Raw genomic sequence first — 12,926 nt, forward strand, 5'->3', positions numbered from 1 at the left:
TGTTTGATGGTAAACACAACTTCCTTGTTCTTTTTCATTCTTCTCAATACTTCTTGTACGCCTATGTAGCTCTAATGAAGCCTTATGACACTGTGTCGAAAGAATCTAGACAATTTCAGCATTTAAACATAATAAATCGTCGCGTCAATGGTGGAACATCCTGCATATAAGACTATTTCTTTCTGTGGGTGATTTCAATCACGATATTTGTACTGAAACAAGTTTATTTCTCGATAAATAATGATACTCAAACTAGAGCACGGAAATCAAAGAACATGAAACAAATTATAGAGAATTGCAAGTCTGTTTTCTCTAATCTACAATATGAACTAACTCTACAATTCAAATAAATCAAATTTTCATAAATTAAATAAATATGTCATCGACCAAGGTGAGTTGTTCAAAAGTGGAAACAATATTAACCTTATAAAGTTCGCAGTAGACATAGTAATCTTTTGAAGTTGTTATGATCACAATAATAATAATAATCCCAGAAATATTTACAACTGCTAAACGAAGGTTTCCACAATTATATTGTCATCTTTCTAAGCTAAAAGTTACTCTAACTACAACTTCAGTGAAACATTATGTTCGAATAAATTTCTAATGTTACAGAGCATTTGTATAGTCACCAGTAATGAATGTATAAATGTTTGGTCCCAACAAAGTCCTGAATGTTCTTGATGTCTCGACAACTATCCAAGAATTTATTACTGCATATTTTTTCGTCCTTTCATCCCAACGAATAATCTTATTCTAATTCATATATTTCATCATTCGAAGTTCCTTAAAGTGACAGGTTTAATTTTTTGTTCCAATAATATACTGAAAAAAAACGTATTCCAATTTTCCCTATGATCGTTTTAAGATTAATATTTTTAACATGATATTATGTATAAATTAAAAGCAACAAGCTCTCTGAGCGTTATACACGATACTAATTCTTTCCGTAAATTAACGAATTAACGAGTCCATTATAATTTTATTATCGATTATTTCGACTCCTGTGTTTATTGTTTACCTGCTGTCGTTACCATTATCAATAATTCATACGTTCAATCGGTTATTGGAAAGATAAGAAAGACTCCTTTTATGAACAATCCACGAACATCGCTGTGAATATCTTCACCTTCTTTAATTGAAAATGGCCTTGTAATAAAACTCTTAGAGGTCAATATTATGCTTCTTGATATAATAGGTCGATTCATGATGGTTCATATTACCAAAAGTAGGTACAGTTGAAAAATGATGATGTGGGCAGAGAAAAACATACGAAAGGGTAATTGAAATAGACGACTCAGTGAAGCTTTGAAGGAAATATTCGAATTCAAACGTTTTAACTTGACGTTTAATTTAGATTTTTCTCCAACAAATTTGAAATCTATTCATCCTTACCTACAGTAAATTGTTTCACTTGATATAAACAATGAAACTCAGAATTTTCTTTATCTGAGAAGTCATTAATCGATTAAAACATAAACTTTATGTCTTTACTTTCTGATGAAAGAAAAACGTAGCCTCAATACAAATTAAATAGATAATATAGTGTTGAAAGCCAATGAATTTCAAGCAAATTATAATTGAATATTACGGGGGTTCTAAATTGAAGGTACAAACGAAAATGACGGATTCTTCGGATCATAAAACATGGGCCTGTTAAGGCTTTGTTTTCGAGATACAGGGTGTTAAAGTTTGATTTTTTGACATTTTTTTCTCATAGCATCTTTTTCACAAGATATCATCTTGTGAAGGTGAAGGTGACCTTGGAGGTACTTAAATTTAGCATAGATATTCCAATTTGAACTTCTCATCATGTGGTGATACTAATTTTGAATGTAAATCTATGGGCTGATAATTTCAAAAAGGGCGGTCGACAGGGGTGGTACAACTTTAAAATTGGAAATTTTGATGATCTTAGTTTATTATTTCAGTTCGTCGCATTCATTCCGAGACACCCTGTATATACATACAATCGAAAATTATTTTATGAAAAATTTTGATGAATTCGGTATATATGTGAAACACATGACTCAATTTTCACAGTAAAGTTTATCGATATTTTAGTTTGGGAATCATTTCCTAAACTTTCTTCTCTTGTATAGTGCGCTATACTTTTTTCGAATACCGAATCCGCGAATTTCATTTGAATTTTCGTTTTCATAGAGTACCTAATTCAAGCTAAAATAAAGGAATCAAAGTTCCCATATTTATCGCAAGATCTGATGTGGCATTTATTAAAATTGCCATGAATGTCATATTCTTATATCATTGAGCAATATTTCATAAATTTCGTATGGAAAGAAAAAGCAGTTTGTGAAATTGGGTTTTCTGTTGTGTGCAACGTATCAGTGTTTTTGGCAGAAACCGCAGTTCCTCCATGTCCATATTTTATTCATTGGTATCTGCAGTGCAGCCCAATCTGTTCAAACTATTGGCATCAAAATAGAATGGAATATATTTATCCACTTTCTTCCAATCGATGTTAAACTTCGAATTTCCTAAGGATTGACAGATGACAGTTATGTGATGAGTTTGGTATTGTCAGTTCCAATCTGTAGAATAAATTTCCGATTCAGGAATCTGGACATAACCTCTTGAAAACAATGGAAAAACTATTCTTTCTATAGGGTAGTTTACTTTGAAAGGCAGAGAATCTACAAATAAAATAATTTGCTCAATGGATATACTAAGTTCACACATACTAAGAAAAAATCAAATTTATCAATTCTTTTCCCGGCTAAAGCATATTTCTAGTGTGGTACAAACTATTTCTTGCTTTATCAGTGGCGTCAATAGTAGCACGTGACCTCTTCAGGAAAATATAAAAATCAATTTTTAATTTTTCATTTCATTCGTGAGGAAAGAGATCTCTCTATCAGCACTTTCCTTGAGTGGAATGTGAACATTCGAAATAATCAATAATTCGATGAAACCATTGAAAACAGTTAATATTTAACTACAAAAATAGGAAATTAACTTCCTCCTATTGGGTCAGCTTACAATTGTTTCAAATATATTTGCCCAGATTCAGACCCGGTGACGTTGATGCCTGAACCACTAATCCAATTGAAATTATTATTATTATTACAAAATGTCTGCGACAAATTTGGATTATAGATATACAAAATTGACTATTTCAAGAGATATAGTACCTTTGTATAATTTATTATGTTATAATTTTTTTTTGGAAACGAATCATCAAATTTCAAGAATCCTTTAGACTAAATTACCTACTGAAGTAGTTTTGAGTAGCTAATGATGTGCTAGGTTGAAGACTGAAAATTTCACACTATGATTTATTATTTCCCCTTATCCCTTGAAAAATAAAAACCCTGAAAAAGCGGAAAATAACTGATTTGCAAAAAAATATTAGTTGGGTACCTAGTGTATATTTCTTTCGGGTATATTTTATTTTTGCTATGCCAAAAGTCCAATGTGCAATAAGTGCTTCGAGTACTAGAACAAATCATGAATGCATTTCTCCGTAAAAAAAACACAGGTACTGAGTTCTTGGACTGGGCCAGAGCGTTTGTTAAAGTATGGCACAGAGGACTGCTGAAAAAACTGGTTACGATCGGTTTCTCACTCTTCATCTTCATCTCGTTTAGAGCCAAAGTTGATGGATTAGGAGTACTGTCTTCAGAGAGGACACTTTTAGCTGGAGTCCCGCAAGGATCTCTGCTGTCACCATTATTGTTCACATTGTATGGATACGAAATGTTGAAAACATTACGACATGCTGGCAATACAGCTATTCGTGGTATCCCAAAATAGCAACGGAGTAACTGCAAGAAGCCCTCTCAAGTGAGGATGTTATCTTCAGTCAAAACAGGAAAGATTTCCTCGGACACGTTGTAATGTTTGGTAAATAGAATAAATGACGAGGGAAAATACAACAATGACTTCGTTGCAACCGCTACTGTTCAAAAGCAACCAAATATGTTTCTCCACCAAGCTTCTTCTCTACAAGTCTTCCATTGGTCCAGAAGAGCCGTAAATGCACCATGGTTTGTCAGCAACGATACATAAAAACCTTCAAATACCATTTCTAGACGATCATTTAATAGAACTAAGTGTGAAAGACCTTCAATTGAGTTAAATATCTACTGGCACAGACTGGGAATAACTATCAAATCAAATTTATTATAACATAAATTCAGATGCAATGCGTACATATCAAATCTTATAATGGAACAAAGTCATATCCTCTCCGTCAATCGCACTCAACACTGTGTGTTATGTAATTCCCATGCCTCCGGAAAAAAAATACACATTTAAATGATACCCTGATGTGCAAAGGTTGTTACATCTTGGAATATCTGAAGCAAAGTAGTGAGATAAACTAAGCGCACCCCAGAGGTTGGTGGATTTCATCTATGAATCATATTCCTCCAATTCGTAAAGAGTAGAAAATAAAAAATTCTATTTTTTTTTTCAATATCAATATGAAAACACATGTGTCATCCAGGCATCACAACTCATCTAATTTTTCATGATGAGATTCTTTATTACTGTTTTATATCACCACCTGCTAAAGCAGATCTCATTACTTCACCAGAGGTGAATTACACCGAGATGAAGCTGTAAAAGGCTTATGGCCCAATTGCAAAAGTGAATATAGTTCAAAAGGCTATGCTTGAACGATGGCGACACAACTGTGCAAATTATTTCAGAATATATAGCAGTTACTAAAAAATTTGATGAATTTCGATTTCTGAATAAAAATAATGAAAGCTATGAAAAAAGATGGTTCACTCATCTATTACTTGACTTTTATCAAGTACCCATTATTCAGTTTTCTAGTATACTTAGTTTGTGACCTTAAATTTCTGAAGACAATAGCTTGGCCGAAACCTCTCTTAACTTCAATACCATAGAAATAGAAAAAGGTGTGGTAACAACAACTTTTGAGTGGAAGAACCTGTACAGATATATAAAATACTGCGACTCATCAAAAAGCACTCTATAATTCTCCGTTGTCCCTGTTTTCGTTGAAAATGAAGAGCCTTCAATAAAAATGCTCATTTAAAATCGTATTAGAGGTTTAATTACCCCATGAAAGAAAATGCTGCTGTTTTATGCACGTTTTCAAAAGCTTTCATCACCTCTTTCTGTAAAATGCCCATTTTTCATTTAGGACAGAGAGCATTAATCATTAATTGGAATAAAAACAATATTGTATTCTTCATTCGTTTTTAACGTTTTTATTCAGTTCCCAGTCGTTTTTTTATTCCGGAAATATAAGATATTTTTTTACAGAGAAATACAGCCCGGAAACAAAAGGCCAGAGTCAACCTCTTCTAAAGCTATGTATTAAAACACTTAATACTTTGCATTATGATTCATCATTTCCTGATATCTTAAATTATTGAAGAGAACGATTGACAAAATAAAAACAATTAGTTTCGAAAATTCATATCTCCAAAACTATAAGTGCTAGAACTCAGAAATATGAAAAACTATTCATTTTAAGTACAACATGTCTCATCAAATGATGAAGAATATTCATTAGAGTATCCGACAGATTTCCAGGTCATGTCATTTGAATAAATTCAATTCAATTCAATATATGATCTTAAGTTTATACCATTACATCTATGAAATTTGTAGAAAGCACTACGTCAAACACTACTACAGATAAATTATGACCAGAGGGGTATTTCGAAATCAAAATTTCATGGAAATTATGAGTATTATATAAAATTGGGTATTCTCATTACAGGGTGATATTAGGGATTCACAGGTTAACTGGATATTCAAGCTACTTGGCTCAAGCTCAAGTAGCTTGAGCTTGAAATCAACCTGAGTTCAAGTCAAATAGTAGCTTTTCAATGTCAAAATTAGTATTTATGTAGGCTTGGTTAATCGATCGTCTAGAGGTATGATTCGATTACCTGGCCTTTCGTTTTTTTCTCCGTGACTTTGTTCGGGTTTGCAATAATTAAACTCTTTTTAAATTATTTACATCTATTTATAAAGCCACAATTACAGTACAAACACGGTTCATACGGTACTGAATTTCTCCATTAACTCTAGTTTTAATTACTCGAAACGTTTTCGATATGTCACGTCTTACTCTTTAAGTCTTTCGTTCGGTCGTCTCGTCTTTAACTCGTTCGTGACTCGTCTTAATCTAGTCCGTGAACCGTCTTTTCGTCTTAAGTCTTAAGTTTCAACCGACTGAACTTACTCTTGCTTCGACTTAGACCGAATTTGAACTTTACTCGTCTTCGACTTAACTTGAACTGACTCTCGACTCGAACTTACTTCGTCCCCTGCCCGCAACTTACCCCGTCCACTAAGAATATCCTTCCCTCCTTCCGGCTTGATCACACCCTTAGGGAAAGTACCATCCCCTAGTCCAATAAGAGTTTTGCCCTACCGCCCACAAAGCTCTTCGCGGATTCCTGGAAATCGAAAATTCTCGAAGGACTAGAACCTGATACACAGATGTGACACATCTGGTACAACCGTCTTGTTCTCGAACTTTCCCAACCCCTCAGTAAATCTCTTCAAGATTTACAACTCCATGACATATCTTCGACACCTCGAAGAATTACACATGCTTTTTACATTATATGTACAATAACAATTCGTTCCCTGTAAATTCATTGAAACTGTCATGCCCTCGACACTTGAAGAAACTAATAGGTCTCCAAGCATCCGGTTGACCATGTCAGTTATATACAGGAAACAATAACTGGATCCTACATTTATTCATTAAATACTTGACTTAACATTAAAAAACTAGTACTCAACTTGAACTTGAGTTGATTTCAAGTCAAGCTCAAGCTCAAGCATGGGTCAAGTAGCTTGAATATCAAGCAAAGGCGTGAATCCCTAGGTGGTATCATGTCTAACCACTTTCGGTTCAGCCTGTAGAGTCAAAAATAATTTAAGCTTACGCGCTGAGTAAGTCGATTGCGTCAAAATTTGTATCATCCTCCTAGCCCAAAATTTCCAAGAGTTATCGACCGATCGAGCATTATTGACTCACCCTGTATACAAAATTGAAAGCTCAGCTCGAAAAAGGCGTATATCACGGTAGTGGATGTGAAGTACCTAATTTATTAGTCGTTGACGCGGGCAATTTAATAATATTGATGTTTCGCCCTGAAACCAAATCAGTCTTCACATATTTCATCCTAACAATACATCTATTATAACATGCATAACGTGTAAATTATGCTATGGAAGGGTAAGGAAGATTTGTGCTAAATTTACATGAGTGCTATACCGGCGTGCACATAGCTCTGGATTCCTGGTTCCGACGATGTTCCAGGATTGGGTGACGTTGAGGTAACCGTGGAATGGCTGAAGGAATTCCCCACTTTCAGAATACCCAGGGTGCCTTCTGAAATACAAAAGGAGATATATTAATAATTGCAACAGGAATTCTCAAAGTGCTAGCAGGACGTTTATCGAATTATTTTTTTATTCGTTCACAATATTATACATTACTAAAATAGGAATGTACAGGGTGTGGCCCAATAAACATCAGATGATATTACCAAAGTCACTTGACCAACGTATGGAAAGCCTAATGCAGCTGTTTCAATATCCTAGAGACTTACTTAAATCCTGCGTAAATCTGGCATATCCGATTAATTCTCATCCTGGTCAGGTTACTGGTTACTTTGAAAAGACTATAATTGTGAAGAAATCTAAGTTAATTTAAGTTCAATTATTATAATTTCGCAATTCCACTTGTTTCTCATGAAATATTCTGAATTCTAGTTTTCATTTGAGTATTTTTTATTCTTATGGTCGAAGTAACCAAACTCTTGTGCTAGTAATTTTTTTGCAATATACATACGCCTAACAAACTTACGTGAGCGAGAGTGCGATCATCTCAACTTGTAGTTGGCGTCTAATATTACAGAATTCATCGCAGAGAACAGAGCTCTAATCGTCGGTGAAGCGGTAAACGGGTGAATTTTAGTGTGTTCTTCTCAGAACTACTAAAGTTTTAAATTCAGTTGTTCTCACTGCAACCTACGCTATAGGATTATACTCGTATTAATTCCGCTATTAACAAATATAACATGTTAAATTTTTATTCTGTTTTTTTTTACTGCATGAATGGTAAAATATTACGTAGTTTTTATTACATCCTTCATTCTGTGTTGACTCCAGATCAATATATCGCTGGTTTTATAATACAGGGTGATTTACCGCGACGTTTATGGAAATCTAAAAATATTTTTTCAGATCTCTACTACTTCCGGCTATACCTTAAGCAGACTACTACTTTTTCATTTCAAATGGCACACCCACTATATTATTGCATCATTAGATATCTTATTTGATGACAATCTCAGCAACATGTCATAACTTGGGTTGAAATTCAACAGTATTATTATTATTATTATTATTATTATTATTATATAGTTATGAGTTGATGGAATTTTATGAAAAAATAGTGGCGACGAGGACTCATATTTCGAATATTGTTGCAGAAATATTTTTTATTCGGAAAAACCTTCTTGATTTTCAATCATGCCAATACGTTGTATAATAAGACTGTTTGTGATTTGGACCAAAAATGCGTTGATCATGTACTTTCACAACGCAAATTCATCAAATTTAATAGATCGCGGTCGCATAAGGCCCCACGTTGGGCGCCATATTTAATTCTGAGTTTTCACAAACACAACACGAAAAAATAAACCCTGTTGGCCAAGGGGGTTTTGAATATATGATCCTAATAAGATGTTTCAGCTGTTTTAGGGATCGTTCGAAATGACTAAGGGCCTTATTACTGCTCTCAATCTTGAGATGTATGGACAATAACATCAACTAATCCCTGTGAGAGTGCGATTTGGGGTTGACAACCAAAAGTATCTGAACCCACGGAAGCAGTCAACCAGATATCGTTTTTCTTGGGAATGAATTAATATTCCTAAAAAAAATTGGACCAAATTTTTCGAATATTGAAATATTTTTTATTCGGCAAAAACCTTCTTGATTTTCGATCCTGCCAATACGTTGTATTATAAGACTGTTTGTGATTTGGACCAAAAATGCATTGGGTATTCATGAAGATCATGTAGTTTTACAACGTAAATTCATCAAATTTAATAGATCGCGGTCGCATAAGGCCCCACGTTGGGCGCCATATACAATTCTGAGTTTTCATAAACACAACACGAAAGAATAAACTTTGTTGGCCAAGGGCGTTTTAAATATATGATCCTTATAAGATGTTTCAGCTGTTTTTAGGATCATTCGAAATCACTAAGGGCCTTATTACTGCTCTCAATCTCAACATGTATGGACAATAACATCAACTAATAACAACAAACCTCTTCACAATTCATGATCTAGGACGTACACACAAATATAGAGAAACTATATTCAACAATCAACAATTATACCAGGTGATAAGGCTTCAAATAGTGAACTGTGTTGGACATAAGTTGTAAAGATCTGAAAATATTTTAGGAAGGATGATCATTGTCTCAAACAACAATATGCAAATTTTCAGCACAAAATTATAATTAGTTTTCCATAAAAGTCAAATACGCCATCGCGGTGAATCACCCTGTATATTCAAGTTGTTATTTTTCAGTGAACAAAAATGTGCTCCAGAAGCTGTATGATCTTCGAAGGTGAGAACGAGATCATCAAGCAAATCGAAAAAATTCCCAAATAGAAACTAGCTGCAGAAAAAAGAATGTTGAAAAACAGATGGACCGAATCTGATACCATCCAAGCAATTAGGAGAGAAGATCATTTCACAAAATTGCAGCTACTGGGGCTTATCGAATATAGTACCTACTGAGCAATTGCAGAACAAGCAAGTCACAGGACTGGTACTGTTAGATGTTGAGAGAGCTATCTCCGAGTTATTCACGAAGGACAATTCTATAAGAAGAGGATGACAGACTATACAATCAAAGACTTCAAAATAAAAAGAAACTACCTGTGTGACAGGAATTTCTACGTCAAAATAGATAACGCCTACTAATAGAGAAGTGGAAGCAGGAGTGGCTCAAGACTTAGTTATAGGAATCTCAAAAAACTCAAAAAAGCTATTGACCCTATTTGCAGATGATAATTGAATAACAGTTAGATATCGATGAACAGACGTCATATACTGAAAACTGCAAGAAGCATCAGAAGACGAATGATTGATTGAATGAAGGATTCAAATAAACGGCCGAAATAACTAGGCTATTCTCCTACGGAAAAGGAAATTAGAGATCAAGAATCAAGGATATATGAAGAAAGATAAAGTGGAAATTGGAAAAATGAAGTCAACTATTTAGATGTAGCACTAGGTAATAAGGAAAATCGTATAAAATATGCAATGAATAAAAAAAATCAGCGATGGACAGACTTTACCCCCTTCAAAAGAGATAGTAAAATGAACGGAACTATGAATGATAAAGTCAACATATGTAAAAGTGAAATAATAAAAGGTAAAGTCAAAAGTCAAAAGCCATATCAGAAGATGAAAGTGGCAGAAAATAAACTATTAAGAACTGCAATTAATATGTTGTGGTTCATAAGAAACTACTACAATGTTCTTCATTCAGAAAATGAGGGCTATGATGAACATGTTTTTCCGATTTTCCGCATTCCAAAACATGAACTGTAAAAATTTCAGAGGAGGACAAAGTTAGATTATTGAAAATAATAAAAAGGAAATTGAGAAGAAAAACTGAGTATCCAGCTGTAATGGCGGTTCGTCGATATCCGGTATCAGTGCCGATTTCTCGCTCTAAACCATAAACCGGAAATGCCGCATGAGAATTTCCAGTCTGAAGAACAGCAATTTTTTTCACGGTACTAAAAAGGGGCGTAGTTTCGGTTACCGACAATTTTATGGATCTTTCAGTTATAACGCATAGCTACGTTTTTATCGCAGTCCGAGTCGTCCATCAAGAACGCTCTTTTTTCTCTACCAATTTTCTACGAGGGTTGGAACTGCGGATAGATCAATTTTTTTGGTGGACAAGGAAATTCAGTGATAAATGAGAGTAAGTCAATTTTCTACGATATGAAATGACATTATGTGTAAGGACTTATGTCTTGTTTCATTTCATTCGCAAAAATTCTTTTAATTCAGTATGAAACGAGGTAAATTTGACAATTTTGCGAAAATTTAGGGTATAATATTAATTCCTCATTGAACTGATGCGAATTATTTCAATTCAAATTTGAACAGAATGAACAACAAATGTTTTAAATAATCACGATGTCCAATTAATGTAAAGATAATCATTTTTATCAACAGAAGGAACAGGCTGGGAATGAGTACTTAATTTCTCAGATGTGGAGGGTGAAGTAACCTAGAAGTGTACGCTAACAATTTATTTATCTTGATCAACTCAATTCAATAGAAAAAGAAACACAGCTATATCTAATTCTGTTTATCTTCTTAGTAACTAGGTGTGAAAATCTGTAAATTTTGGTTCTATATTTTTTTTATGTATTCGGTCCTCACTTGATGAAAATTTATTAAAGATGAAATAAAACGAAACAAATTCCAGTAAGAATAGTTTGAAAAAACTTTGTTTCATTTATTATTTGCTTGGATTTATATTTTGCTTGAATTTCAAGATATATTATCAAAATGTGATTATTCATTGTTTTATATATCAATATATTTATTTGTCCGAATATTCCAGTATATACTGTTATTTCTTATTTCCATCTTATTACCGTCAGGTTACACAGCCTTCATGCCAAATAAGGATAAGATCTATGTAAGATGTTGTATTTATTTTAATGACTGATGAAACATGCAGACATTTCTTTATTTGTTTTCGCAATATTTGTTATTCCATATTGACTTATTTTATATTTGTGATACGTTATTTTTACTGTGTATATACCTTCGATAATGTGTTTCTATTTGTTTTTCGCCAATGCCGAATGTTGTTTGTTTTATCCATTATTAACATGATATCAATGATCATCTATTTTCTCAATTATTTTCTTATTGGGTTAATATTGTTGACTGGAAATATATTTCCATCCTCTTTTAGTGACATAACAAATACAAAACAAATATTATTCGTTTTTATTATTTCGTCAATGTTAAGTGGTAATATATTTTTAGAAATTGTTACAAATTTCATTTATGATTATATATTCATACTTTACTCTTATAATAATAATAATAATAATAATAATAATAAGTTTATTTGCAATAAAAGATGTACATTTTTCACAAAATTAATATGACGTTACAAACGTGCAAACAAATATAAACAACCCCACTAAAACCGCAGCTGTGTGTGGGGTACTCCCAATTCATATGCACTACATGAATTATCTCCGTACACTGAAAACATGTGAGAGTTTTAAACAGATTTATATCAGCATCGAGCAAATGGAAAATCAGTTATTCGAAATCAATCCATGAACTACTTCTCTGCCTATAGTGAGTAGATAACTCCTGAAAATCTTTCTGATTAAGGCTTCACTATTTATTGTACTTATATATGTTCGGTACGCTTCAGGTAAGTAATTGAATATTCTATTTCCAAGGTACGTGTAATTGCGCTGTCCAATAGCTTTTCTAGTTTTTTTGACCTGAACATCACCTGCTACTTTATGTCTAGTTCCATACTCGTGATCGATTTTTCGCAGACTATGCCTGTTCCTATAAACATTAACTATTATATCATGCACGTATAATTGCCGAATGTCAAGAACTTGACTTTCTCCGAAAACAAGGTCCGACGAATAATCATATTTCCTGTTATACATAATCTTTAGGATTCTTCTCTGTAGCACTTCCATCTTCGTCAGGTGTGTATCCAGTATACCACCCCAACTCAGTATACCATATTGTAGACGGGATTGTACAAGTGCGTAATACACAATTTTGAGATGTGTTATATCCAGAATTGATCTCAGGTACCTGAATTTGTACAACATATATCTCAAAGTCTTCGACACCTGGCAAATGT

General features: G+C 33.4%; 1 protein-coding gene across 3 annotated transcripts in view; it reads right to left on the reverse strand.

The window, feature by feature from the left end:
* The window catches only part of LOC123679881, a 165,010-nt gene that overhangs the window by 116,500 nt on the left and 35,584 nt on the right, over positions 1-12,926 (reverse strand). Inside the window, exon 2 of one of the 3 annotated variants that reach the window (XM_045617427.1) lies at positions 7,238-7,354. The exons of 1 other annotated variant lie outside the window; for it this stretch is intronic. The gene's annotated coding sequence lies outside the window, so the exon portion shown is untranslated. Of the gene's footprint in view, positions 1-7,224; positions 7,355-12,926 lie in introns of all 3 variants that reach the window. One more of the 3 variants, XM_045617426.1, reaches the window with a different exon arrangement.

Source organism: Harmonia axyridis, chromosome 5 (genome assembly GCF_914767665.1).
Source record: "Harmonia axyridis chromosome 5, icHarAxyr1.1, whole genome shotgun sequence".
Lineage (NCBI taxonomy): Eukaryota > Metazoa > Arthropoda > Insecta > Coleoptera > Coccinellidae > Harmonia > Harmonia axyridis.